We start from the raw sequence: 27,920 nt of genomic DNA on the forward strand, positions 1-27,920 counted from the left end.
CTGCTGTTGTTACCTGCACGGCGTGTGCCATGTTTGTCTTCCTCCCAGAAGAAAGAACGGATTTCATCTGCACAAAGTGCAAGCTGGTCAACATTTTAGAAGAAATAATTAAAGGACTGGAGGCCCAAGTGTCGACCCTACGCTCGATCAGAGAGGATGAAGACTTTCTCAATGGAAGACAGCGTTTAATGCTTAAGCATGGCAGGCGGAGGAGCCAGAGAGGGCAGTACATGACCAGGAAGAGAACTGGCAGCATATAACTTCTAGAAGGGGGAAAAGGCCAGCATGGGAATCCCCCCAATGCTACAGAGGTAAGTAATCACTTTCAGGCTCTCTCCACAGGCTCTGCAGTGGTGAATGCTCTAGAAGGGATCTCACAAGGAAGAAACCGGAAGGGAACACCATCAACTGGAAGGCATGGGACGCGTAAGAAGATGACGGGGGGTGGTGGTCAGGGACTCCCTCCTAAGAGGGACTGAGCCATCCATCTGTGGTCCAGACCTGGAATCTCGAGAGGTGTGCTGCTTACCGGGAGCTCGCATTTGGGATGTGACTGAGAGGCTTACCAAACTGATCAAACCTTCGGATCGCTACCCCTTCCTGCTTCTTCACGTGGGAACTAACGATACGGCCAAGAATGACCTTGAGCAGGTTAGTGCGGATTATGTAGTGCTGGGAAGAAGGATCCAAGAATTTGGAGCACAAGTGGTGTTCTCGTCCATCCTCCCTGTTGAAGGGAAAGGACTGGGCAGGGATCGTCGAATTGAGGACGTAAATGCGTGGTTGCACAGGTGATGTCACAGAGAGGGCTTTGGTTTCTTTGACCATGGGACTCTGTTTCGGGCACAAGGATTGTTAGGAAGAGATGGGATCCACCTAACAAAGAGAGGAAGGAACATCTTTGCAGGCAGGCTTGCAAACCTAGTGAGGAGGGCTTTAAACTAGGTTCATCGGGGGACGGTGACCAAAACCCTGAGGGGAGTGGGAAATTCGGATACCGGGAAGAAATGCAGAGAGGAATGAGCAAGAAAGCAGAACCCCTGATTTGAATGGAGAAGATAGGGCGATCAACTGGTTACCTGAGGTGTTTGTACACTAATGCGAGAAGCCTGGGAAACAAACAGGAAGAACTGGAGGCCCTGGCCCAGTCCAAGAAATATGATTTAAATGGGATAACAGAGACTTGGTGGGATGCCTCTCATGACTGGAGCGCGATCATGGAAGGGTATAAACTGTTCAGGAAGAATAGGCAGGGGAGAAAAGGAGGAGGAGTTGCACTATATGTAAGAGAGCACTATTATTGCTCTGAACTCCAGTATAAAGAGGGAGAAAACCCTGTTGAGAGTCTATGGATTAAGTTTAAAGGAGCAAACAACAGCAGTGATGTTGTGGTTGGTGTCTGCTACAGGCCACTGAATCAGGTGGATGAGGTAGATGAGGCTTTCTTTGGACAACTAAGAGAAGCTTCCAGATTGCAGGCCCTGGTTCTTGTGGGGGACTCTAATCACCCTGACATCTGTTGGGAAACCAATACGGCAGTACACAGGCAATCCAGGAAGTTGTTGGGGATAACTTCCTGCACAAGTGCTGAAGGATCTGACATGGGGCTGTGCGCAGCTTGACCTTCTGCTCACAAACAGGGAGGAACTAATAGGGGAAGAAGAGGTGGGTGACAACCTGGGAAGCAGTGATCATGAGATGGTAGATTTCAGGATCCTGACCAAAGGAAGAAAAGAGTAGTAAAATACACACCTTGGACTTCAAAAAAGCAGATTTTGACTCCCTGAGGGACTTGATGGGCAGAATCCCCTGGGATGTTAACATGAAGGGGAAAGGAGTCCAGGACAGCTGTCAGTGTTTTAAAGAAGCCTTACTGAAGGCACAGAAAGAAACCATCCTGACGCATAGCAAGAGAGGCAAACATGGTAGGAGACCGGATTGGCTTACAGGGGAAATCCTTGGTGAACTTAAGCAGAAAAAGGAAGCTTACAAAAAGTGGAAACTTGGACAAATGACCAGGGAGGGGTTTAAATGTATAGCTCAAGAATGCCAGGGGGTTATCAGGAAGGCGAAAGCGCAAATGGAATTGAGACTGGCTAAGGATATGAAGGATAACAAGAGAGGTTTCTACAGGCATGTTAACAAGAAGAAGGTGATCAGAGAGGGTGTGCGGCCCCTACTGGATGAAGGAGGTAACCTTGGGTATATCTACACTACCCCCCCTAGTTCGAACTGGGGGGGGGGTAATGTAGTCATATGGAGTTGCAAATGAAGCCTGGGATTTGAATTTCCCGGGCTTCATTTATAACTCCGTATGACTACATTACCCCCCCCCCCCATAGTTCAAACCAGGGGGGGTAGTGTAGACATACCCCTAGTGACAGATGATGTGGAGAAAGCTGAAGTACTCAATGCTTTCTTTGCCTCTGTCTTCACGGACAAGGTGGGCTCCTGGACTAATGCGCTAAGTGACGCAAGATGGGATGAAGATGGACAGCCCTTGGTGGGTAAAGAACAGGTTAGGAACTATTTAGAAAAGCTAAATGTACACAAATCCATGAGTCTGGACTTAATGCATCCGAGGGTACTGAGTGAGTTGGCAAATGTCATTGAGGAGCCTTTGGCCATTATCTTTGAAAAGTCGTGGAGATTGGGAGAAATTTCAAAATAGCGGTTTGCATGTATAGATGCTATTAAAGTTAATTTGAAATAACGGCTGTTATTTCGAATTAAGTTTGCAGTGTAGACATACCCATAGGTAGCATTATTGGTGTGCTTGCAATGCTGTACCACCAGATGAAGTTTTCTTATTTTGCCTCTTCCTTTTTGTGAAGTCATTTCACTTTGGTGTACTAATTTAAGGATGGTATCTAAATTGGATGTTAGTCTTTTAGTTAAAATGTCACTATATTATTGTTTGACCAGCTTGTATGATGCTGTATCTGATAAGTTTTAAGTGGTTTAGGTATTTACCTCTGCTTGATAAGTAATTTAATATGCATTCCATTGCCCAAGAAGGTTGAAATATATTAATTTACAAGGGAATAATCCGTGGTTTTTAAACATTTTATAGAATTCAGAGATGCATCCATCTGGTTCAAGACTTACCTCAATTGTAATGATGATATTATCACTGTATGTCTTCTGTGGTGCTGGACCATTTCATGATACTTTTATTTCATGATACTGGTTTCACGAGGCATACCTGTGCCGGTCGACAGAGGCTTCCTTGTCGACCACAGCGCGTCCAGACTGTGCCGATCTGCCACCAAACAGCTGATCATCAGCTGGTCGGCAGAGCGCGGCAGCCATTTAAATTTAAATGAAGCCACGATTATTTAAATCACGGCTTCATTTCCCTCTGCCGATCAGCCTAATCTACATGGCTCCATCGTTGGAGCCATGTAGTTTAGACACACCCAGTATCTTAATTTGTTTTTGTCCTGTAGTATAGACATACCCTAAGTTCCCACATTACAGGTTTTAAGGCTTTCCATCTGGTTCTTGGAGATATATCCTGTAGGAGTATTCTTTATTAATATGGCCCTCCCTCCCTTTGATTCAAAGTCTGTTTTACAATATATTCGTAAGTATCTTCCTTTTTCTGTTTGTCATTAGACAGACAGCTACATGGTTCAAGATATGTATTACATGAAATTCTGCTTAGAATTGGATTAAAATCTTTTGATGTCAAAATGATCTATCCTAGTATATGTTCCCTCAGTTTTGGAGGGGAAAAAGATGAACTCCAGAGCCCTAAAGAGAGATTATCTCCAAATGTTTCATGACCTGTTTTCTTTGAATTTCTTTTCATGGCGCTTCTTTGCCTATTTGGTAGTCTGTCCCACATCAGGTTAGGGATTCTTAAACTTCATTGCACCACAACCCACTTCTGACAACCAAAATTACTTCATGCTGTCAAGAGGGGGGACTGAAGCCTGAGCACCACTGCCCTGGATGAGTGGGCTGAAACATGAGCCCATAACCCTGGCAAGGGGCCAAAGCTGATGATCAAGGCTTCAGCCCCAGGCAAGGAGCCTCTCTCCTGCTTAAGCATTTGGACTTTGACTTTGGTCCTGGGCAGTGAGGCTCCTCAAGTCTAAACCTGCTCTGGTGACCCCAATCAAAGGAGGTTGCTACCCTCTTTGGCGTCCAGACCCACAGTTTGAGAACCACTAGGTTAAGACATTAAAATCATCTGCAACAATTACACTGCTCTACAGCCAAAATGCTTCTGAAATAAATGTAGTCAAACTTTACTAATTCTGGCTCACTGAGAACGAAAATGATGCTTAAAATTGTTGATTGGCTCTAGTTTTCAAGATATGCTATTGGGTCAGTATATACGACCCTTGACTTGCGAATGGAGGAGGATAAGTGAGTTACAAAGGGAAGGGATCTCAATTTAAACCAGAAATGACTAAAATACATCTTTGACTAGATCTATGAATTAATCTATGACTGGGTTTGGATAGTACTTGCTTTTTAGGCAAAACAATGAATGATGCAATCTGAAGCTGGTATTGCATCATACATTATATGAATTGCATCACGTTATTCCTAGAAGTCATGGATGTTTTGCTGCATAATGGCAATGTTTTGCCATCAATTCCAGTTGGTCATGCAGTCCATATGAAGGAAACCTATGACAACATGAAACAACTTTTGAGGTGCATAATCTATGACCAACATCAGGGGCAGCTTTGTGGAAATTTGAAGGTTGTTGCTCTCTTGCTTGGTCTGCAGACTGGATACACAAAGTACTGCTGTTTTCTCTGCGAATGGGATAGTCGTGCAAGAGATTCCCCCTACATCAAGATAGATTGGCCACTCCGACAGTCATTGGAGCCTGGGAGGAAAAGTGTTCAGCATCCACCAGTTGTTGAATCAAGGAAGATTTTGTTACCACCCTTACACATCAAGCTGGGTCTGATGAAGAACTTTGTCGAGGCCATGGACAAAACACAAGCCGCTTTCAAGTACCTCTGTGGAAAATTTCCAAGGTTAAGTGAAGCTAAGATAAAGGAAGGTGTCTTTGTTGGTCCTCAGATTCGTGAGCTTCTTCGAGATGATGCATTTGACCATGCACTGCGTGGCAAGGAAAAGACGGCATGGAAAGCCTTCTAGTTAGTGGCAATAAATTTTCTTGGAAACAACAAGGCAGACAACTACAGGTTGTTGGTGGAAAACCTCAAGGCATGCAAAAGCCTTGGTTGCAACATGTCACTAAAGGTACCTTTTTTGCACTCTCATCTAGATTTTTTTTCCACCGAACTGTGGAGCAGTGAGCGACGAGCACGGCGAGCGATTTCACCATGACATTGCAACAATGGAAAAAATGCTATCAGGGCAAATGGAGCCCATCAATGCTTGCAGACTATTGCTGGACAGACACAAGAGATGCTCCATTTAATGAATACAAGAGACAAACCAAGAAGCGCCGAGTAGACACTGAATAGGACTAGACTATGTACATAATAGTTTTTTTGCCTTTTGTTTCATAATAAATTTTATTTATATAACCCTTTTGCTGATTTTTAAAGTGTTACATAAACAGGACAGGTGAAATATTATCATGTAAAGCAACCATAAACACATGAAAAGACCTAGGTTTACAATTTATGATTAAAACTCTACTATCTACACAATATACATAGACGTAAAATGTAAAAACTTAAATATCTTGGAAACAGTAGCCAATCAGTTGTTTTAATTGTCATATTTGAATTCAGCACATCAAAATACATACTAAATAGCACATTTTATCTCTGAAGCAGACGACTTCTAAAAAATTGTAGACCAGTGTTACCTGTGAATTCTGGACTGTTCATATTATTGGAATGCTGACCCAAGAACTATCCTCCTCATTTGTGGTTTAGTTGTAAAAGGTTTTCCTTCTGTACATGCCTGCACCAAAATCCACCTGGCCTCTACTTTGATACTTTTACATTTCCATACCACTTATTAGTATATCCATCCCGCTTTGGGAACTGAAATGAGTTCTATATAAATGAGATGCCCATTCCCTTTTAAATTTGATTACTCTGATTTTGAGAAATTTCTTGAAACATTGCCAGTTATATTATCTCCATTTTGAAGTGGACAGTATATATTTTATTCATTTTATTTGAGTGGCTTAGTCTCAAACACACCAAGGGCACCAGATTATTCTTGATTCTTTTTTTATCCATTTCTTCAAACTATGTTGTGGTTATTACCAGTGTTCCCTCTAAGATTTTCCATGCATGAGTGGAGTGAGTTTTGTCTTGTGCACCAATATTGAGGTTGTGTGCACTTGTTTGGATGTTTGCCACTGTGCCACCCAACTTATAAACCTCTCCCTTTTCCCCTGTGCTGCCATGTCTCCCATTCACCCTTCCCATCCTCTCTGACCCTGCACCTGCCCTTCTCTTCCCCTCTGTGCTCACCCCTTCTCTAGCCCCCCTCCCTATCCCCTCTCCTAACACCTTCCTCTACCTGCCTTTCTCCTCTTCCCTCTGGTGCCCATCCCTCCCCCCACTGTCCTCCCCATGTCTTCCCTTCTGCTTCACCCCCACGGTCCTCCTGGTGCCTTCACCTTCCCTTACCCCCTGCAGTCTCATGATGCCTCCCCCTTCCCTCACTGCCCCTGCCCACCCAACACCTGCCCCTCTTGCCCTCTTCCTTCCTGGTGCCTACTGTCTTACCACCCTCTGCCCCAGTTCTCTTCACACCTTTCTGCTCCCTCACACATGACTTGCTCCATCCTCTGCCTTCCTCCTGCCCACCCCTCCTCTGTGTGGGTGGGAATGAAATTTTTGGTGCATACCCACCCAGGCGCACACCTTATAGGGAACCCTGGTCATTACCATGTTGTGCCTTCTCCCTCCTCTTTCTCACATAGCTCTCAAATAGCTGTATCTACAGAGTGTATCATCTTCCCTGCATTTATATTCAAATATATTCATTTACCAAACTTAAACAGTGCATTACATATTCTATTCATTTTCCCATTTTCTTTAACATTTTGATATCTTTAATATTTAAAAACTTTCCTAACCTGTACTTCTGTTTATAACCTTTTTGAAAATGACTTAAAATACCTAATAAATTTCACTTAAATGTAACCCTCTAAAGATTTCTGCCACTGAAATAGTATTTTCCAGTTGTTTTATTGCATTTAAATTTATCTCAGTTCTCCTTTCTGATACTTTTGATGTAGTTTTAACCTGAATTTCATTGGTTCCCTCTTCTGCAGTTGGTTCTGTTACCAAGTTCAAGAATTTTTGTGCTTTTCCTGGAACTGAAGAGGTGAGTTTGAGCTGTCATAGTTTCAGGATTGCTGGGGAAATCAAAGCAGTTTGCAGACTTCTGTAAATTCATCCCCTTTCTTCTCTAAACCTACAGAACAATTTTGATAGAAGGACACTGTTGCTCAGTACTCTCTTTTCTTTCATCTTCCTGGCTGTATCAAGAATCAAAAGCTGGACTCTGAACTTGTGTAGCAGGACAAAGTCAACTCAAAGTTCTGTAGTTGGTACTAGGGATGTTAAATATTGGTTAATTGAAGTCAATCATGACTCTTATTGGTTAATTTACTATTCTATTGTCCCCAGGAAGCCCTTGTCTGGGGGGGAGGAGTCTGAGCTCCCTGATCTAGCACAAGCCAGAACTGAGCTGGGCTGCCTGCCTGCCTGGCTCCTAATACACTTTAAATGTAGAGCTGCAGCATGGGTAGGTCCAGGATCCAGTGCAAGCTGGGACTGAGCTGGGCTGCTGGCCACCCTGCTAAAAAATTTACTGGCAAGGAGGAATGTGCTTTTGCTTATCGGTTAATCGACTACGATATTACATCCCTAGTTGGTACCCTGAACCGGCATGCTCTTTCAAATTTAATTTTATCTTGTTTGCCCAACAGACAGGGCTTTTCTACAACTCCCATTTGTCCTGTGGCCCTTCTATTCCATATCTTCCAGTTCTTCACTCAGTGGTCTAACCAGCAATTCTAGGCCTTCAAGTCTCTCCTCTTGACTCTGCATCTCCTCTTCAGTGCTAGTAATTTGAGTGTCTGTTTCTGGAACAGCAGCTGCTAGCTCATTTGACTTAGTCCTTGTGTCCAGTTTGTCACTTGATTTTCTTCAAGCTTCCTGAAACAGGTTTTCAGCATGACAGCTGAACTGGCTATTTTATTAGCCACCCCCATTGCCTCCAGCTCCTTAGTGAGCGTGGGTCTTTTTGTTTCTCTCCTTGCCTCTTCTTTGTTTTTGTTTGTTTGTTTCTGTTTTTTGTCCAGACTTGTCAAACATTGGCCACTTTTCCGTGAGAGATGGATTGACTATAAAACCACCCGCTATACCCCTCTGTCTTGCCTTGTATTCTGTTACAACCACTGCTTTCTGTGAGCATCCAGGAGGAGACAGAGAGGCAGCCTTCTAGTGACTGTTGCAGTACCAAAGTATTTAGGATGAAAAAGCGGGAGAGGCTGCCTTCATCCCATAACTTTCCTACTCTTTACAGGCCATTTTAAGGGGACAATGAAGGGCCCATCTGTTAATTTCTAGCTTTGGCTTCCCAGCAAACACTGAGATCTTGTCTCTTGTTACTGCCTTTTCAGGGAATCCAAGGAAGGAGGGATTTGGGTGTGTGGATGAAGCCACTGCCTTTCTCCATGTCCCAACGGAGCACAGATGACAATGTTGCTCCATTAGGTCAGTAGAGAAGAGGGGGAAGGCCTCCAGCTTACTGTCCCTTCCACTCTATCCTCACATGACACCTGCTCTCCTGGACTCCCCAGGTCTAATTAAACATGTTGGGTCTCAGTGGAAGGTTCTTCTTAAAATTTTGCTGAAAATTAGGGAAGGGGTAGTTTGGAGCTCATCAAGTTTGCTGCCTCACAACTGTTATACTATTTCCTTTAAGTCTTGTGCAGCCAAAGTATTAATGTCAGGTCCTTCAAAAGAGGACACTCAAAGTACTGTTCTGTGACTAGCAAGCTAATAGGTCTCCAGAAATACATTGTTTAAACAATTTTTGGTGTTTAAATTACTGTTTTAAATTACAATAGTTTCTCAGTCAGCTAAAGGCTATAGAATAATGACCAAAAATTGAATGAAATTCCTTGGCAATGTATTACAGCTTCATCTCATAAAGGCATGTTGAAGTCTTGGTGGTGATGTTCTTAAGCAAAGTAAGCCATCACAGGATAAGAGGGAAGGTCTTCCTATGGACTGATAACTGGTTAAAATATAGGGGAAAAAGTTTAGGAATAAATGGTTCATTCTCAGATTGTGAGGAGGTAACTAGTAGAGTCCCTCAGGGATCCATACTGGGACCCGTCCTACTCAAACAGTTCATAAAAGATCTGGAAAAACATATAAACAAGGAGGTGGCAATATTTGTAGATATAAAACTGCTCAAGATAGTATAATTAAAGCAGACTGTGAAGAGCTTCTAAAGGATCTCACAAAACTGGGCGACTGGGCAACAAAATGGCAGATGAAATTCAGTGCTGATAAATGCAAAGTAATGCATATGCGAAAACATCATCCCAACTATACATATGGAATCCCTGCAATCACATAAAGGACAATCACCTTGCTAATGTCCCCTGATTTTATATCCCACTTGCACATTGTAATGATATCTATTGTGATGACACATAGACCTCCATACCAATAGAAGAGGGACACGTGATTGGTTTCTTAACAAACAGCCCACGTGCGTTGCAAGTCCAGAAACAAATGGCAGAGACTTCTCTGTATAAGTGATTGTCAGATCATATTGCATGCAGAGAGGCAGCATATGGAAATTAATTGGCAAAAAGTCAAATAATTTCTTGCTCTAGTCATCTGGCACTGAATGCTCTGTTCCTATATCTTTCCTCTGTTGAAGCATGTTCCCCACAATGCAACATTGTATAAGCACAGCTGTGATTATACAATAGTGCACAGAAGAGAAGCTATTTTTCTTCCTTGCAGTTTGTGACAGTAGCAAAAAAACAATCACTTTCTTTTAACTCTGAACAAGGAACTATTTGAACAAGGAGGACTGCATTACCTTTAAAGATTTGTGCTCTGTACTTCACTGCAGAGATTCAGCCTATAATTTTTCCCAGTTTCCCTGCAGTCTGGATTTCTTTAAAAGATGCATAAAGAAACACGTAGATATTTTCACAATTTATTATGTATATCCCCGGCAGCAGTTTCAAAAACCCCAACAACATCTTAACCCTATTATTGGTGTTTAAATTGTACTCTTTAAACCATTCTCCAATGAAATGGAGAAACACACTAAAAAGTTATGACATTGATTTTACAGAACAAAGCAGTGTTTTATGAAGGAATAAGTAGCGTCTGCTAATGCTAGAAGTTTAGGATATGTCTACAGTATGAGATTAGGTCGAATTTATTAAGGTTGAATATTTTAGCATCTGGTTTTGTAAAGCCTAAAGCACATGTCCTCATGGGATGAATAAGGTCGATAGAGTGCATCTGCAGTAGGGTGGCTACCTTCAATTCTGACAGTGATGCACTGTGGGTAGTGTAGACTAAACGGATAAACTGCTTGTTTGCTTATAGAATTATTATTTCCTTATGGTTTTGATTATATGTTTATTATAATTTACAGTACGTTTATACTGGCAGTTTGGCTGTAAGACAAGGAACATACAGGCCACATCCTGTATGCTGAGCTAAAGCAAAGGTAACATGCACATGCCTGGGACCTTTCCCCCAAATGGTAAAGTCAATGCTCATATATTTGGGAATTTTCACCTAGATAAAGCAACCTTCCATGGGATAGGGACTTCCAAGAATACCCTCAAACTTAGCAGGTACATCATTACTTGGAAAAACCTGAAATAACCAGTTAAGATCAGACTGGATAATCGTGTAAGACAGAAATAACAAATGTGATAGACAACCACAAAAGATCCATGGTAATGAATTGACATATGACAAAAAGTTGAGATGAATGATGTACTGACATAAAGGAAAAAAGGCCCTTCACCATTAGTAAGGTGAAGAAATACAAATAAGGAGAAAAGGAATCATCCCCTACTGAATATGTATCAAACATAACAACATCAGCGTAACATACTATAAAAGTGGCATCACAGTCTAGCGGTGGTAGGAGAAAGAGATGTAGTCCTTGAGAAATGCCAGAATGATGGCCACTGGTGATGATGGGGAAGGCGAAGGTGATGAGGAAGATGATGGCTAACACCTCAGTTTGGATGGCAAATCATGGATAACTCTTCTTTCAGGGGTCATCTATACTGCAGAGCTTAACTCGAAATAAGCTACGCAAATTGAGCTACGTCAATTGTGTATCTTATTTTGAAATAGAGCACTCTTTCTCCAACTTCCCTTAGTCCTTGTACAATGAGGGTTACAGGAGTCGGAGTAAGAAGTCCTCCAGGTTGACAGTATTTTGACACTATTTCAAAATAACTGCCTGCTGTGTAGAATCATAGAATAATAGGACTGGAAGGGACCTCAAGAGGTCATCGAGTCCAGCCCCCCGCCCTCAAGGCAGGACCACGCTCCATCTACACCATCCCTGACAGATGTCTATCATAGAATCATAGAATAATAGGACTGGAAGGGACCTCGAGAGGTCATCGAGTCCAGCCCCCCGCCCTCAAGGCAGGATCAAGCTCCGTCTACACCATCCCTGACAGATGTCTATCTAACCTGTTCTTAAATATCTCCAGAGAGGGAGATTCCACCACCTCCCTTGGCAATTTATTCCAATATTTGACCACCCTGACAGTTAGGAATTTTTTCCTAATGTCCAATCTAAACCTCCCCTGCTGCACTTTAAGCCCATTACTCCTTGTCCTGTCCTCAGAAACCAAGAGGAACAAATTTTCGCCTTCCTCCTTGTGACACCCTTTTAGATATTTGAAAACCGCTATCATGTCCCCCCTTAATCTTCTTTTTTCCAAACTAAACAAGCCCAGTTCATGAAGCCTGGCTTCATAGGTCATGTTCTCTAGACCTTTAATCATTCTTGTCGCTCTTCTCTGTACCCTTTCCAATTTCTCCACATCTTTCTTGAAATGTGGCGCCCAGAACTGGACACAGTACTCCAGCTGAGGCCTAACTAGTGCAGAATAGAGCGGCAGAATGACTTCACGAGTTTTGCTTACAACACACCTGTTGATACAACCTAGAATCATATTTGCTTTTTTTGCAACAGCATCACACTGTTGACTCTTATTCAACTTGTGGTCCACTATGACCCCTAGATCCCTTTCCGCCATGCTCCTTCCTAGACAGTCGCTTCCCATCTTGTATGTATGGAACTGATTGTTCCTTCCTAAGTGGAGCACTTTGCATTTCTCTTTATTAAACCTCATCCTGTTTACCTCTGACCATTTCTCTAACTTGCTAAGGTCATTTTGAATTATGTCCCTATCCTCCAAAGAAGTCGCAACCCCACCCAGTTTGGTATCATCTGCAAACTTAATAAGCATACTCTCTATCCCAATATCTACATCATTGATGAAGATATTGAATAGTACGGGTCCCAAAACAGACCCTTGAGGAACTCCACTTGTTATCCCTTTCCAGCAGGATTTAGAACCGTTAACAACAACTCTCTGACTACGGTTATCCAGCCAATTATGCACCCACCTTATCGTGGCCCTATCTAAGTTATATTTGCCTAGTTTATCAATAAGAATATCATGCGAGACCGTATCAAATGCCTTACTAAAGTCTAGGTATATGACATCCACCGCTTCTCCCTTATCCACAAGGCTCGTTATCTTATCAAAGAAAGCTATCAGATTAGTTTGGCATGACTTGTTCTTCACAAACCCATGCTGGCTATTCCCTATCACTTTATTACTTTCCAAGTGTTTGCATACGATTTCCTTAATTACCTGCTCCATTATCTTCCCTGGGACAGACGTTAAACTGACCGGTCTATAATTTCCTGGGTTGTTCTTATTCCCCTTTTTATAGATGGGCACAATATTTGCCCTTTTCCAGTCTTCTGGAATCTCCCCTGTCTGCCATGATTTTTCAAAGATCATAGCTAAAGGCTCAGATACCTCCTCTATCAGCTCCTTGAGTATCCTGGGATGCATTTCATCAGGACCTGGTGACTTGCTGACATCTAACTTTCCTAAGTGATTTTTAACTTGTTCTTTGTGTATCCTATCTTCTAAACTTACCCTCTCTCTGCTTGTATTCACTATGTTAGGCACACCTCCAGACTTCTCGGTGAAGACCGAAACAAAGAAGTCATTGAGCATCTCCGCCATTTCCAAGTTCCCTGTTACTGCTTCTCCCTCCTCGCTAAGCAGTGGGCCTACCCTGTCCTTGGTCTTCCTCTTGCTTTTAATGTATTTATAAAAGGTCTTCTTGTTTCCCTTTATGCCTGTAGCTAGTTTGATCTCATTTTGTGCCTTTGCCTTTCTAATCTTGCCCCTGCATTCCCGTGTTGCTTGCCTATATTCATCCTTTGTTAGTTGTCCTAGTTTCCATTTTTTATATGACTCCTTTTTTATTTTGAGATCATGCAAGATCTCCTTGTTAAGCCAAGCTGGTCTTTTGCCATATTTTCTATCTTTCCTACACAGCGGAATTGTTTGCTTTTGGGCCCTTAAAAACGTCCCTTTGAAATACTTCCAACTCTCCTCAGTTGTTTTTCCCTTCAGTCTTGCTTCCCATGGGACCTTACCTACAAGTTCTCTGAGCTTATCAAAACCTGCCTTCCTGAAATCCATAACCTCAATTGTGCTGGTCTCCCTCCTACATTTCCTTAAGATCATGAACTCTATTATTTCGTGATCACTGTCCCCTATACTGTCTTCCACTTTCAAGTTCTCAACTAGTTCCTCCCTATTTGTTAAAACCAAATCCAGAACAGCTTCTCCTCTGGTAGCTTTTTCAACCTTCTGAAACAGAAAGTTGTCTCCAATGCAGTCCAGAAACTTATTGGATAGCCTGTGCCTCGCTGTGTTAGTTTCCCAACATATGTCTGGATAGTTGAAGTCCCCCATCACCACCAAATCTTGGGCTTTGGATAGTTTTGTTAATTGTTTAAAAAAGGCCTCATCCACCTCTTCCACCTGGCTAGGTGGCCTGTAGTAGACTCCTAGCATGATATCACCCTCGTTTTTTACCCCTTTTAGCTTAACCCAGAGACTCTCTACACAGCTATCTCCTACGTTCATCTCCACTTCAGTCCAAGTGTGTACATTTTTAATATACAAGGCAACCCCTCCTCCCTTTTTGCCCTGTCTGTCCTTCCTGAGCAAGCCGTACCCTTCCATACCAATATTCCAATCGTGCGTCCCATCCCACCAGGTTTCTGTAATACCAATGATATCATAGTTGTATTTATTGGTTAGCAATTCCAGTTCTTCCTGCTTATTACCCATACTTCTCGCATTTGTATATAGGCATCTAAGATACTGATTTGATCTTGCCTCCCTGTTGTTCCCTGACCCTCCTTTCTCCTTGCCATTATAGGCCGTAGTCCCCCCCATTTCCAACCCATCTCCCAGTCCCGCACATTCAGCACTTACCTGTGGGCTTTGCTCACCTGCCCCCGACAAACCTAGTTTAAAGCCCTCCTCACAAGGTTAGCCAGTCTGTGTCCAAACAAGGCCTTCCCGCTCCTGGAAAGGTGAACTCCATCTCCGCCAAGCAGTCCTTCCTGGAAGAGCACCCCGTGATCAAGGAAGCCGAATCCCTCCTGGCGACACCATCGTCGCAGCCAGGCATTCACCTCCAGGATGCACCTCTCTCTGCCCGGGCCCCTACCTTTGACAGGAAGGATAGAAGAGAATACCACCTGCGCTCCAAACTCCTTCACCCGTACTCCCAAAGCCCTGTAGTCACACTTGATCCGCTCAGTGTCACACCTGGCAGTATCATTTGTGCCCACGTGGATGAGTAGCATGGGGTAGTAGTCAGAGGGCCGGATAATCCTCGACAATGCCTCCGTAACATCTCGGATACGGGCCCCTGGCAGACAGCATACCTCTCGAGATGAGCTGTCAGGGCGACAGATGGGTGCCTCCGTTCCCCTCAGAAGAGAGTCTCCAACCACCACTACTCTACGTTTCCTCCTCGCAGTGGTGGCAGGAGACTGCTCAACCTTGGTGGTGCAAGGCCTGGTCTCCTCCACTGTGGGGGGTGACTCCTTGTCTCCTGCTGAAAGTAAAGTGTAACGGTTATGTAACAACACAGTGGGAGGGTTAGGAGCAGGGGTGGAACACTGCCCGCTGCTGGAAGTAACCAGCTGCCAGTGCTCACCCTGCACCACTGCCTCCTCCATAAGTGGCTGGTCAACAGTCCCACATCCTAGGACAGTGACCTCCGTGGACTCCACAGGAACACTGTCCAGGAATTCCTCATGGCTTCGAATGCTCCTCAGCCTGGCCACCTCCTCCTGTAGCTCTCCCACCTGCTGCCTGAGAGATTCCACCAGCAGGCACCTTTCACAACGGTTGTCTCCCCCAGCCTGGAGATCACTCAGTGGGAATTGCAAGCCACAAATACAGCAAGACCACACCAGGACCTGGGTAGAGGCATCCATGCTCAGGTTCTCTGTCTGGATACAGGCACAGGTGGAGGAGACAGGAGAAGTACTGGCACAAGCGCTTTGGGTCTTCATCACCATCAGTCACTCCCTCTGCTCAACTCCCTCTTCAACTCCCCTGTCTGCAGTCCCCTGTCCGCTTCGCTCCCTGGTCGCACTGCTCTGGCTATTTTAAAGCCTGCTTGCCTAGGTCAGGCCTGCCCCCTTCTGAGTCACACAGGGGAAGGCTGAGCCTGAGGCTAATCAGAGGCAATCAAGGGAACAATGGCAGGCTCTCAGTCCCAACTGCCACAGAAGCTGAAACTGAAACTGCTAGCACTCCCTGGAATCAGACTCAATTCACACTTCAAACTGTAAAATTCAAACAGTCAGGCACACACACACACTCACACCACAGCTTGTACTCTCACCGGGTAGCCTCTTCGGCGGTGGGGTCGCTTTGCTCTCCCTCTTCAACTCCCCTGTCTGCAGTCCCCTGTCCGCTTCGCTATCTAACCTGTTCTTAAATATCTCCAGAGAGGGAGATTCCACCACCTCCCTTGGCAATTTATTCCAATATTTGACCACCCTGACAGTTAGGAAATTTTTTCCTAATGTCCAATCTAAACCTCCTCTGCTGCACTTTAAGCCCATTACTCCTTGTCCTGTCCTCAGAAACCAAGAGGAACAAATTTTCTCCTTCCTCCTTGTGACACCCTTTTAGATATTTGAAAACCGCTATCATGTCCCCCCTTAATCTTCTTTTGTCCAAACTAAACAAGCCCAGTTCATGAAGCCTGGCTTCATAGGTCATGTTCTCTAGACCTTTAATCATTCTTGTCGCTCTTCTCTGTACCCTTTCCAATTTCTCCACATCTTTCTTGAAATGTGGCGCCCAGAACTGGACACAGTACTCCAGCTGAGGCCTAACTAGTGCAGAGTAGAGCGGCAGAATGACTTCACGAGTTTTGCTTACAACACACCTGTTGATACAACCTAGAATCATATTTGCTTTTTTTGCAATAGCATCACACTGACTCATATTCAACTTGTGGTCCACTATGACCCCTAGATCCCTTTCCGCCATGCTCCTTCCTAGACAGTCGCTTCCCATCTTGTATGTATGGAACTGATTGTTCCTTCCTAAGTGGAGCACTTTGCATTTCTCTTTATTAAACCTCATCCTGTTTACCTCTGACCATTTCTCTAACTTGCTAAGGTCATTTTGAATTATGTCCCTATCCTCCAAGAAGTTGCAACCCCACCCAGTTTGGTATCATCTGCAAACTTAAGCGTACTCTCTATCCCAATATCTACATCATTGATGTAGATGCAGACTAATTTATTTCGGAATAGCGCTAGTTATTTTGAAATAGTGTTGCAGTGTAGACATGCCCACAGTATGGTCTCTTAACAAGTTATGCACCCATCCTATAATAATTTAGTCTAGACTATATTTTCTTAGTTTGCTTTTGAAGCTGGAACCAATGTAAAAAATACTAAAATCAAGATATATCTAGTCTTCTGGTTTTTCCTATCCACAAAGTGAGTCAGTATATTAAAAGAAATTGGGTTGGTTTTGTATGATTGACAAATACATGTGGTCTATTATTTTATTACCCTACATGTAGTATTCAGGCATGCAGGATTATCTTTTTAAAAGGGAGAGATTATTTGACACTTTGGTAATCCTTCATTTTTCTCAGAGAAAATAAACACAGATAACTTTATAATGATACCTTAAATTAACAGACCTCAAAGCACTTTACAAACCTTAATATCTTAAAATATTCCACCCCTCTCTGCAAGGAAATTAGCACATAGGAATTGTAGAAGAGAAAAGGTCATTTAAAACTGAGTGCCAAATATCTCAAGAGCTACTGAAAGTGTGCAGTCTATAAAAACAACAAATCACAGGCTAAATCTTCCTTATTTGTGTTTCAATGCCAATTTAGGAATATGGTTCCCACTGTTGTAGTCATAGGTGCCATTTTATCATGTTTTAGGGAACAACATGAATTCAAACAAGCAAAAAATCAGAATAGTTGACTAATTCTCTCTACCCACATATCTATGCAAACAAATTCATGGAGCCAACAACATAAGCTACCAAATCAGGGGATCATTCAACTTCACATCCAGTAATTTGATCTATGTGATCAAATGCCAGCAATGCCCCACTGCTATATATATTGGACAAACTGGATAGTCCCTACGGGAAAGAATCAATGGACATAAATCAAATATCCATAAAGAGAACATACAGAAACCTGTTGGGGAACACTTCAATCTACCTAATCACTCTTTAAAAGATCTCCAGGTGGCTGTCTTGTCTCAAATCAGTTCTACTAGTCAAATGCACAGAGAGACATTGGAATTACAATTCATCCACAAATTCAATTCTCACTCTGATCATCTCCTCTATCGGAACAATGGATGGCTGGGACATTACCAACCTAACAGTCAATGAAGGTGACAACAGCTCTCTGTGTGGATTCTTGTGTTAGTTCCCTTTGATCCTTATTTGCTTCTTTTTAACTATGCAATCTTCAGGTGCTTATAGACACCAGCTCTGCCTACTTGTTTTTCCCTTTGATACTTTCATTCCCTCTGCTCCTTTTTTTCCCCGTCCCCTTCTCTTTATCCTCCCCTCCCCCCGCCCATTCCTTCTCCCCTATTTATTTTGGGTCTGTACATCCTAAACTCAAAACTCCAGTCATCTGAAGAAGTGGGCTGTACCCACGAAAGCTCATGATACCATTTTTCCCCATCCCCTTCTCTTTATCCTCCCCTCCCCCGCCCATTCCTTCTCCCCTATTTATTTTGGGTCTGTACATCCTAAACTCAAAACTCCAGTCATCTGAAGAAGTGGGCTGTACCCACAAAAGCTCATGATACCATCTACATGTTTTGTTAGTCTATAAAGTGCTATTAGACCTTTTGTTGTTTTTTAAGTTTATCCTGTACAGACTAATTCAGCTACCCCCTGAAGCTTCAATTACAATCTCTTCCATATATCTCTGTGGAGAGCTTTCAACAGAGATTATATCTGTGAAAGTGAGTCTGCCCTGGTTGGAGACATTGTTCTTTAGGTAAGATCAGAGCTAAGTGTATCATTCCCCAAATTAGTTACAAATCCTGTCTCAGAAGTAGGGTATGTCTACACTAGAAAGTTAGTTCGAACTAACGGACGTTAGTTCGAACTAACTTTCCTATGCGCTACACTAGCGCTCCGCTAGTTCGAATTTGAATCGAACTAGCGGAGCGCTTAGTTCGAACTAGGTAAACCTCATTTTACGAGGACTAACGCCTAGTTCGAACTAGCTAGTTCGAACTAAGGGCTGTGTAGCCCTTTAGTTCGAACTAGTGGGAGGCTAGCCCTCCCCAGGTTTCCCTGGTGGCCACTCTGGCCAACACCAGGGAAACTCTATGCCCCCCTCCCGGCCCCGGACCCCTTAAAGGGGCACGGGCTGGCTACGGTGCCAGTGCCAGGTGCAAGCCTGCCAGCACCCAGCTAGCAGACCCTGCACCTGGCACGGCACAGAGCCACCCACCCGATGCCCCCCAGCCCACCCCCTCTTGCCGGGACCAGGCTGGCGGCTCCCAGGAGCTTGCCCTGGACCGCAAGAGGCGGGCACCTTCCTGGGCTAGTGCAGACATCGTGGACCTCGTCCACGATCTCCGCACTAGGCACAGGAAAGTGGCCGGCTAGGGCAGGAGAGCTGCCAGCCTGGCCACCCAGGACCAGGTGTGCATGAAAATCAAGGGGGTCCACTGAGACCCCCGACACTGAGCCCTGAGCTTACAATGGCCGTACTGGGTCAGACCAAAGGTCCATCTAGCCCAGTAGCCTGTCTGCCAACAGCGGCCAACCCTAGGGACCCTGGAGGGGATGGACCGAAGACAATGACCAAGCCATTTGTCTCGTGCCATCCCTCTCCAGCCTTCCACAAACTTTGGGCAGGGATACCACTCCTACCCTCTGGCTAATAGGACTCCATGGACCCAACCTCCATCACTTTATCTCACTTCCCTTTCAACTCTGTTCTAGTTCTAGCCTTCACAGCCTCCTGCAGCAAGGAGTTCCACAGGTTAACTATTTGCTTTGTCAAGAACAACAACTTTCTGTTACTAGTTTGAAGCCTGCTACCCATTCCTTTCCTTTGGTGTCCTCTAGTCCTTCTTTATGGGAACTCAGGAAGAACTTTTCTGAATGCACCCTCTCCACCCAACCCCTGCTTTTAGAGACCTCTATCCTGTCCCCCCTCCGTCTCCTCTTTTCTAAGCTGAACAGTCCCAGTCTCTGTAGCCTCTCTTCATATGGGACCTGTTCCCAACCCCTGATCATGTTAGTTGCCCTCCCCTCTCCCAGCCTTTCTCTTCCCCTCTCCCACCTCCTTTTCCCAGTCTCCCCCAGTTTTGTTCAATAAAGACAGAGTCAATGTTGGAAGAAACGTTATCTTTATTTTGTACATCAATAAGAAGGGGGGCTAGGGAAGGGCAAGTGGAAGGAGGTGAGGGAGGAATGGGGTACGAGCCCCCGATGGGGAGGACTGGGCTGGCTCTGCGGGCTTCTGGGGGTGGAAGCTCTCCTGCAGCCCCCCAATTACTCCCTCTCCCCAGATGGCAGCCTGCGGCAAGTGCAGCCGGGCTGATGGCCGAGTGGTGTGATGTGCCCAGTGTGGGCACTCAGGGCACTCCAAGCCAGAACTTCTTTGCTACCGGGGCACCCCTTAGAACTGTGTGTCCGGGGTGGGGGTCGGGACCCTTTAAGCGCAGCCCTCGGCTAGCCTGAGACAGTATCTCCACGCTCTAAGTCCTCCTTTTATGCCCTGCCGGCACTGCTTCCGGCCATCCTTAAGCCCTGTTCAGAGTCCACTCAATGTGGACTTACTAGTTCGAACTAGCAAAACGCTAGTTCGAACTAGTTTTTAGTTCTAGATGCGTTAGTTCGAACTAGCTTAGTTCGAATTAACTAATTCGAACTAAGTTAGTTCGAACTAGCGCTGTAGTGTAGACGTACCCGTAGAGAAGACTGTTTATCAATAGGCAAAGGAATTCCAGCAAAAGACTTATTTTACTTCTGATGGAGCAGGCAAATTAATGATTATTAAGAATCTTGTATTTTAATACAATTCCACTATTTCTATTTACCACAATTAGTTTATGCTCCTTTCTAGGAATACAATCTGAATAATTTGGTGTTTAACAAGAAAAATAATTAGCATATTTAAATTTAAAATAGCATTTCAATATCACATTACATTACTATAAGAAAAAAATAAATCTAATCCTTTAGCTGCAATTTTGTAAACCATCTCACCAATGATACTGATATATCTATTATATCACAACATTTCAGAGGCTGTAAGGTTGCTGGTTTTTGATACTACATTGTGGTTTCTTTTCTTTTAGCTGTGTGGCTTCCTAACATAATTCAGAAAGATATATACTCCTTTCTATAATCTCTCTGAAGGTGGAACACAGATCTTCCAGGGGTTTGGTCAGATTCAGCTATCAGCCACTGTCACCTTTCATTTCCTTAATGACTTTGTAAGATAGTCTTCTTACTTTATTCAGTTGATGAATATGTAATCTCCCTACTGCATATGCAGCAGGGTTGTAATTGCTTTTGTCCTTGTGGCTAGAAACATTCAGTACATCTTTAGAATTGGATTAACTTTTTCTTATTTGGTCCATTTTCTGAGATTCCTTTAGTTCCATTAAGGTTTAGGAATTGAAATTCTTTTTCTAATGATCTAAGGACTCCTAATTCTTTCAGCTCTGAAATGTTTTAACCTTTAATAGTCAAAGTCATTGTCTTTCCTTTTTTATCAGTCCTTGGAGAGGTGATTTCTGTCTTTTGGAGTTTGCCATGGAGTTACTTGAGCATTGCTAGATTAAAATATTGATATTAATTGGGAAATCATTTATGTTCCAATGGCTTATTACATTAGTAACCAACTATAGCATAAAGTGATCTTGCTATATTTGGTGTCAAGTATCAGAGGGGTAGCCGTGTTAGTCGAATCTGCAAAAGCGGCGAGGAGTCCTGTGGCACCTTATAAATTAACTGAAGTGTAGGAGCATAAACTTTCGTGGGCAAAGACCCACTTCGTCAGATGCTCCTACACTTCAGTTAGTCTATAAGGTGCCACAGGACTCCTCGCCGCTCTTGCTATATTTGTACATAAAAATCTGATCATATAACAATGGTATAAGGAAGTTGTTATATGAAGGCTTGTATTTAGATACAAATATTTGCAAATGTACTTAAAAAAAACCAAAGCTTATCAACATGAGCATTTGAGTGATAAATTTTCCACCTTTAAGTGAAAACATGAATTAGAAGTAACAAATATCTTCCATAAAACATTTCCCAACCATAAATGTTCTCTGAGAAGTGTAAAGAACAAAGACTTGAACGTTTGAAGAAATCAGTTTAGATAACTTTATTTCTTTATCATGAGGTTTCTTGAGAAACACCAACTTTATCTGTGGGTTTTACCCACAAAAGCTTATGATCTAATATATTTGTTAGTCTCTCTAAGGAGCCACAGAACTACTCATTGTTATTAAAGATATAGATTAACACAACTACCCCTCTGAGACTATATATTTCTAGAATCCTTATGTGGAATAAAACTAATAGGTTATTTTTTTATCTTTATTACATCCCTAAATATTTCTATTTTTGGTCTTGAGTAGAGAGCCTCCTTGCATTCTTTTACATATTTTACAAAGTGTGTTTGCTTGACATAGAAATCTTCTCAATATTAGCATTCTGTTTTAGATAAAGGAATGTGATCTGGTCTTTGAGAAGACCTTCTTATGGGGGCTTGCCTTTTTGATGAAAAAGTTCCTGGATTTACACTCTACCATTAGCAGAACATTTATAGTTTGCAACTTAAGTTGCCTCTTTTATAAAAAAGCACAAAGTGAAGTGCAGTGGAAACACTTCAATGGCATACTAAAAGTTCACTTAAAAAGGGAGGCAGCAACCCAACAAACAGGGAGGACTTGGTGTGGAACAGAACACACAGGCCACAGATCATTTTAAAGAAAACAGACATGCTACTGACACAGAAGCAACAATGAAGGAAAGAAAGGGCACAATAGTCCAGCCAACTTGTCACCTCCAAGATAACATTTGTTATTTTGGATGTGTCTAGACTACACAGTTCTATTGGAAAAAGATATGCAAATTGTGAACTGCAATTTGCAAATCTTTTTCCGATTCTTTTTTTGGAAGAGGCTTTTATGACATTGGCCAGTCTACATGGGACCAAATGTCAGAAAAAAAAACCTTTTTTTGGAACATGTCCACTTCCTCATAAAACGAGGTTTACTGGGATGCTGAAAAATGCATCTGCTTTTCCGAAATTTTTTTTGGAAATGCAGATTTGTTCCTTGGATGCGGCGTTACTGGAGGTATTCTGGAAAAACTCTACAGTCTAGACGTATCCTTTCTTGGGAAAATCTTCAGGGCATGAATTGGGCTCCTCAGCTACCTAAAAACTAACCAATGAACTCCCTTTCAGACATTATCCTTGTATTCAGGTTAAAAGAAGAGAAAAAGCACAAAATACAACAATTAGTGTTTTATATACATATTCCAAAACAGTTTAAAAATAAAGCAGAATGGTAAATAATAAGGCTGCATTCCAGATTGTGTGTTTACACACACGGATGATTTTTTTTAAATTAAGGAGGTATAATCTTCCATAACTAGAAGGCTTAACATGTTCACAAAGTAGAAATATCCTAGGAATTTCCTTAGGTTGAATATCTTGAGACATTAAAACTAACATATAAGCTATAACACTTCAAACACCCATATGTATGAAAATACCTCTCTCAAATTCAGTAAAGGCAACTCTGTAACACTCTAACATTGTATAAATAAATTAACCTTTCTTTGCATAAATTTTGGGGCCTAACCTCTAATGGAGACTGGTAGAGAAAATTGGAAAATGGAAGGGGAATGTTTTTGTCTATGAACACATGAAAAATATATGACAAAACAGGGATCAGCACCCAGAAGTTCTGAAACACAACCTTTTACTATAATTACAGGAGTATTTTCCATGTTAGCTCTGTCTCCGGCTAGAATACATCTCTCTTTCGAAAGAAGGATGTAAATTAGACAGATCAAAATTGCAAATGAAGCCGGGATTTGAATTTCCCGCAATTCATTTCCATAATGGCAGCCACACGTTGTTTCGAAAACGGGTATTTCGAAAGTGAAACTGCCATCTAGAAGCGGTTCTTTAAAAAGAAAAACCCTTTTTTGAAAAATCTTGTACTCCTCAAAAAATGAGGCATGGACCACTGCTCGTTTCTTCTGTACTGAGAACTGCATTTTTTTTGTATTATGGGAGTACCTGAGTTTTTGTGTATAAATATATAACTATCAATTGCTTCCCCCAAATTTACAGTAGGTATAAAATGAGACAAACAGCAGGAAACAGAGGGAATGCAAGGCAACAATGAGATGATCCATGTGATAAATAATGACCACCAGCTGTCTAACCATATGTATCTTGATCAGCCTCAACCATGCAAAATGTCAATTACCGTTGATATTCTCCAGTATATTTTCTCATCCAAATTGATCAAGACAAAAAACTTCAGTTTTCAAATAAAAGAGAAGCTTTCCATTTCATTCTGATTATTAAATTAGAAAGCTTAAGGACAATTTGATTTGGTACCTCTTAACATCACATCCTTAAAGAGGAAAACTTAGAATAAAGATATACTCACAGGTTGGTAGTGTGATCTGAGGACCAAGAAGCAGGTGTGAGTTAAGATTATGTGAGTTACAGTACACAGTAGCACATATTTGGAGATAAGCCATGCAATTTGAGCTATGCAAATTATGTGACTTCTTTCCAAATAACTTATTTTGAAATTAGAAACTGTGTACACAGCACTAATTTTGAAATAAATTACTATTCTGGCGTCTTCCTTAATCCTTGTGCAGTGAGGTTTACAGGAAGCCAGAATAAGAAGCCTGTTATTTTGAATGTATTTCAAAATAACGGACATACTGTTAAGATGCGCAGCATGCTATTTTGGGATAATGAATGTTATCCTGAAATAGCACCACTGTGTAGACATACTCGTCTAACTGATATGAAGGTTGCCATTTGACACTTTAGTTGTAGAATTCACTGAAAGAATCAGATGCATCTCTTGGTCAAACTATGCCCCAATGGTCTTGAAGCTTGAGTACTTAGAGTGCTATTAACTTATACATTATCCCCCACAACTGAAATCTAGCACTGGTGCCCAGAACTATTGCTACTGACTTTTCTTGTCATGGCATTTGGGAAGAAATTTTTCTGCTCTAATGTTCAGGTCTTAGTGAGGAGTAGAATTTCTGGAAATCTAGAGAAAACATGTCAGTGGCTACAATAATATACTCCTTTTTTTTAAGCACATCTAGTGATCTTTTTCAAGGTCAATTGGGGAATAATAAGGGGATGAAATCTTCTCTGACTACTGGGGCAGTAGGTTTAGAGTAAAATTGCCATAGGTAAATAGACATTCAGCCCTGGAGAGTTACCATCTTATACTGTGTAGAAGTCATGGTCTGGATGTCAGATCTTTGGTGAGTGACTAGCTAGTCAGATCTTATAAAACTGGATACAGCTAGCAGATACATATAATCACTAGAGACTTTTTTTCTCATTTATCTGAACAGGCTGAGAGCCACTCAAAACAGCCCATCCTTCTGGGGAATCTGGATGATCAACAGTGTCAATCCTCCACTATGTACAGCCCCAGTGCATATTCTGCAATAGGTCAAGAAATACAAGGGCAATATCAAGCAATATTTTGCCTAGGTTCTTAATATTTATTTTTGGCATAAATGAATTGTGAGCTATTATGAGCTTGCATCACTAATTTATCACCTTGCATGCATCATTTTCAAAAGTAAAGTCTTGTCACCTGCCAACTGTCAGTATGACGGTAGTGTCTATCATTACACCTATTATTTTCTAAACTAGTTCATCCATTTGTTACAATGTAGATACAGAGAGATCTAGGTGATATGTTATAGCATGGGAAATTAAATAAAATGTCCATATAATATGTTCTCATTGATATTCTGTAGAATCGTTCATCCATCAAATTCAGCATTAACTTTTGCCTGTTATCAGTAATTTCCTTGGTTTGCTTTACTTTGATCTTTAATAGGGTGCTTGTATGGGAAATAGTGCTGCTTGCTGCTTTTCACAAGGTGTTAGCCTTCCTTAATTATTTCCACTGATATTTACACTCGGAGAAGGTGATACAAAGAATATTATAGGGAATTTACCAATAGGTGGTGCTGCTATAACTAAAGTCTGATGGGATGCATATGCAAATTTAACTAAGGATTTCTGTGGGTTTCCATTTATATATACGTCTAAAAATAATAGTTGCTTTTATTAACATTAATACGTCTTTGTAATTTAGGATGCTGGGACAGAATTTCAGACAATGAGCTAGTTAAGAAGATTACTAACTATAACCAAACAGCCTAATCTTAGGAGCATTGTGTACAGAAGTCATAACTTCAAGAGATACTGGATTTTAACAGTTTACAATGCATAATATATTAAAAAGGCTGAGATTGTCATGATATGGCTGATTAGCACTGCTCCCATAGTTTATTTTAGAGTATGACTTTTTAAAACCATCTCAAAGTTGGGCTAGCTTTGTTTCCACTGAAGGCAATAAGAGATGAATCAAACTGAGGACTTTTGAAACTCCACCCTCAATAGACTCAGATCTGGAAGCAAATACAGTGAAAGTTTTGTTATCTGGCACTTGCTAACTAGAAAACTTTGCTAATCCACTTTGCACCACTGCCAGCTGATGTCATCAGCAGGCCTCTCCTTTCCCATCAGCCTGCCTCTGGCACTGATGGATGACATCATCAACAGGTGCATCCTTCCCCTTAGGCTGTCTTAAACTTCCAGGAGACTGATTTGCAGGTAAGGGGCAGGAGCAAAGCAATAAGCTTTGTTATTCGGCACATTCAATTAATTGGCAACCCCCATTTCCCATGAGTTCCAGATAATAAAGCTTTCAATGTATTTCTATTATATCTTAATTATTTGCAGAGCGAGGGTAAAATTAAATTAATCCCCAAATGGGGCATGCACATACTATTTTTTTGAAATGCTTGAACACCAATATATCAACAGACATTACAAAATGTAATCAGGGTAAGAAACTAATTGTAAAAGTCAACATGATTGCAATATGTTATAAGTTGTGCAGACAAATATATGTTGGATTGTTGTAATCTGCACAGGCACAGATTATGACTGCACCATAGTATAAAAAAAACCTAGTCCCAGAAGGTTCTGAACACCTGTTATGAGGAACTGAGGGTATGTCTACACTACAAAGTTAATTTGAACTAAAGGACGTTAGTTTGAATTAACTTTGATAGGTGCTACACTAGCGCTCCGCTAGTTCGAACTTAATTCGAACTAGTGGAGCGCTTATTTTGAACTAGGTGAACCTCATTCTATGAGGACTAAGCCTAGTTCGAACTTACTAGTTCGAATTAAGGGGTATGTAGCCCCTTAATTCGAACTAGTGGGAGGCTAGCCCTCCCCAGCTTTCCCTGGTGGCCACTCTGGCCAACACCAGGGAAACTCTATTGCCCTCCTCCCGGCCCCGGATCCCTTAAAGAGGCACGGGCTGGATACGATGCCCGTGCCAGGTGCAAGCCTGCCAGCACCCAGCCAGCGGACCCTGCACCTGGCACGACACGAGCCAGCCACCCGATGCCCCCTAGCCCTCACCCTCTTCCCGGGACAAGGCTGGCGGCTCCCGGGAGCTTGCCCAGGACCGCAAGAGGCGGGCACCCGCCTAGTCTAGTGAGGACATCGTGGACCTCATCCACGACCTCCACACTAGGCACAGGAAAGTGGCCGTCTAGGGCACGAGAGCTGCCAGCCTGGCCACTCAAGAACTGGTGTGCATGAAAATCAAGGTGGTCCACTGAGACCCCCGACCCTGAGCCCTGAGCTTACAATGGCCGTACTGGGTCAGACCAAAGATCCATCTAGCCCAGTAGCCTGTCTGCCGACAGCGGCCAACCCTAGGGATCCTGGAGGGGATGGACTGAAGACAGTGACCAAGCCATTTGTCTCGTGCCATCCCTCTCCAGCCTTCCACAAACTTTGGGCAGGGACACCACTCCTACCCCCTGGCTAATACCACTCTATGGACCCAACCTCCATCACTTTATCTCACTTCTCTTTAAACTCTGTTCTAGTTGTAGCCTTCACAGCCTCCTGCAGCAAGGAGTTCCACAGGTTGACTCTTTGCTTTGTGAAGAACAATTTTCTGTTACTAGTTTGAAGCCTGCTACCCATTCCTTTCCTTTGGTGTCC

Source organism: Pelodiscus sinensis, chromosome 3, assembly GCF_049634645.1.
Source record: "Pelodiscus sinensis isolate JC-2024 chromosome 3, ASM4963464v1, whole genome shotgun sequence".
Taxonomy (NCBI): Eukaryota; Metazoa; Chordata; order Testudines; family Trionychidae; genus Pelodiscus; species Pelodiscus sinensis.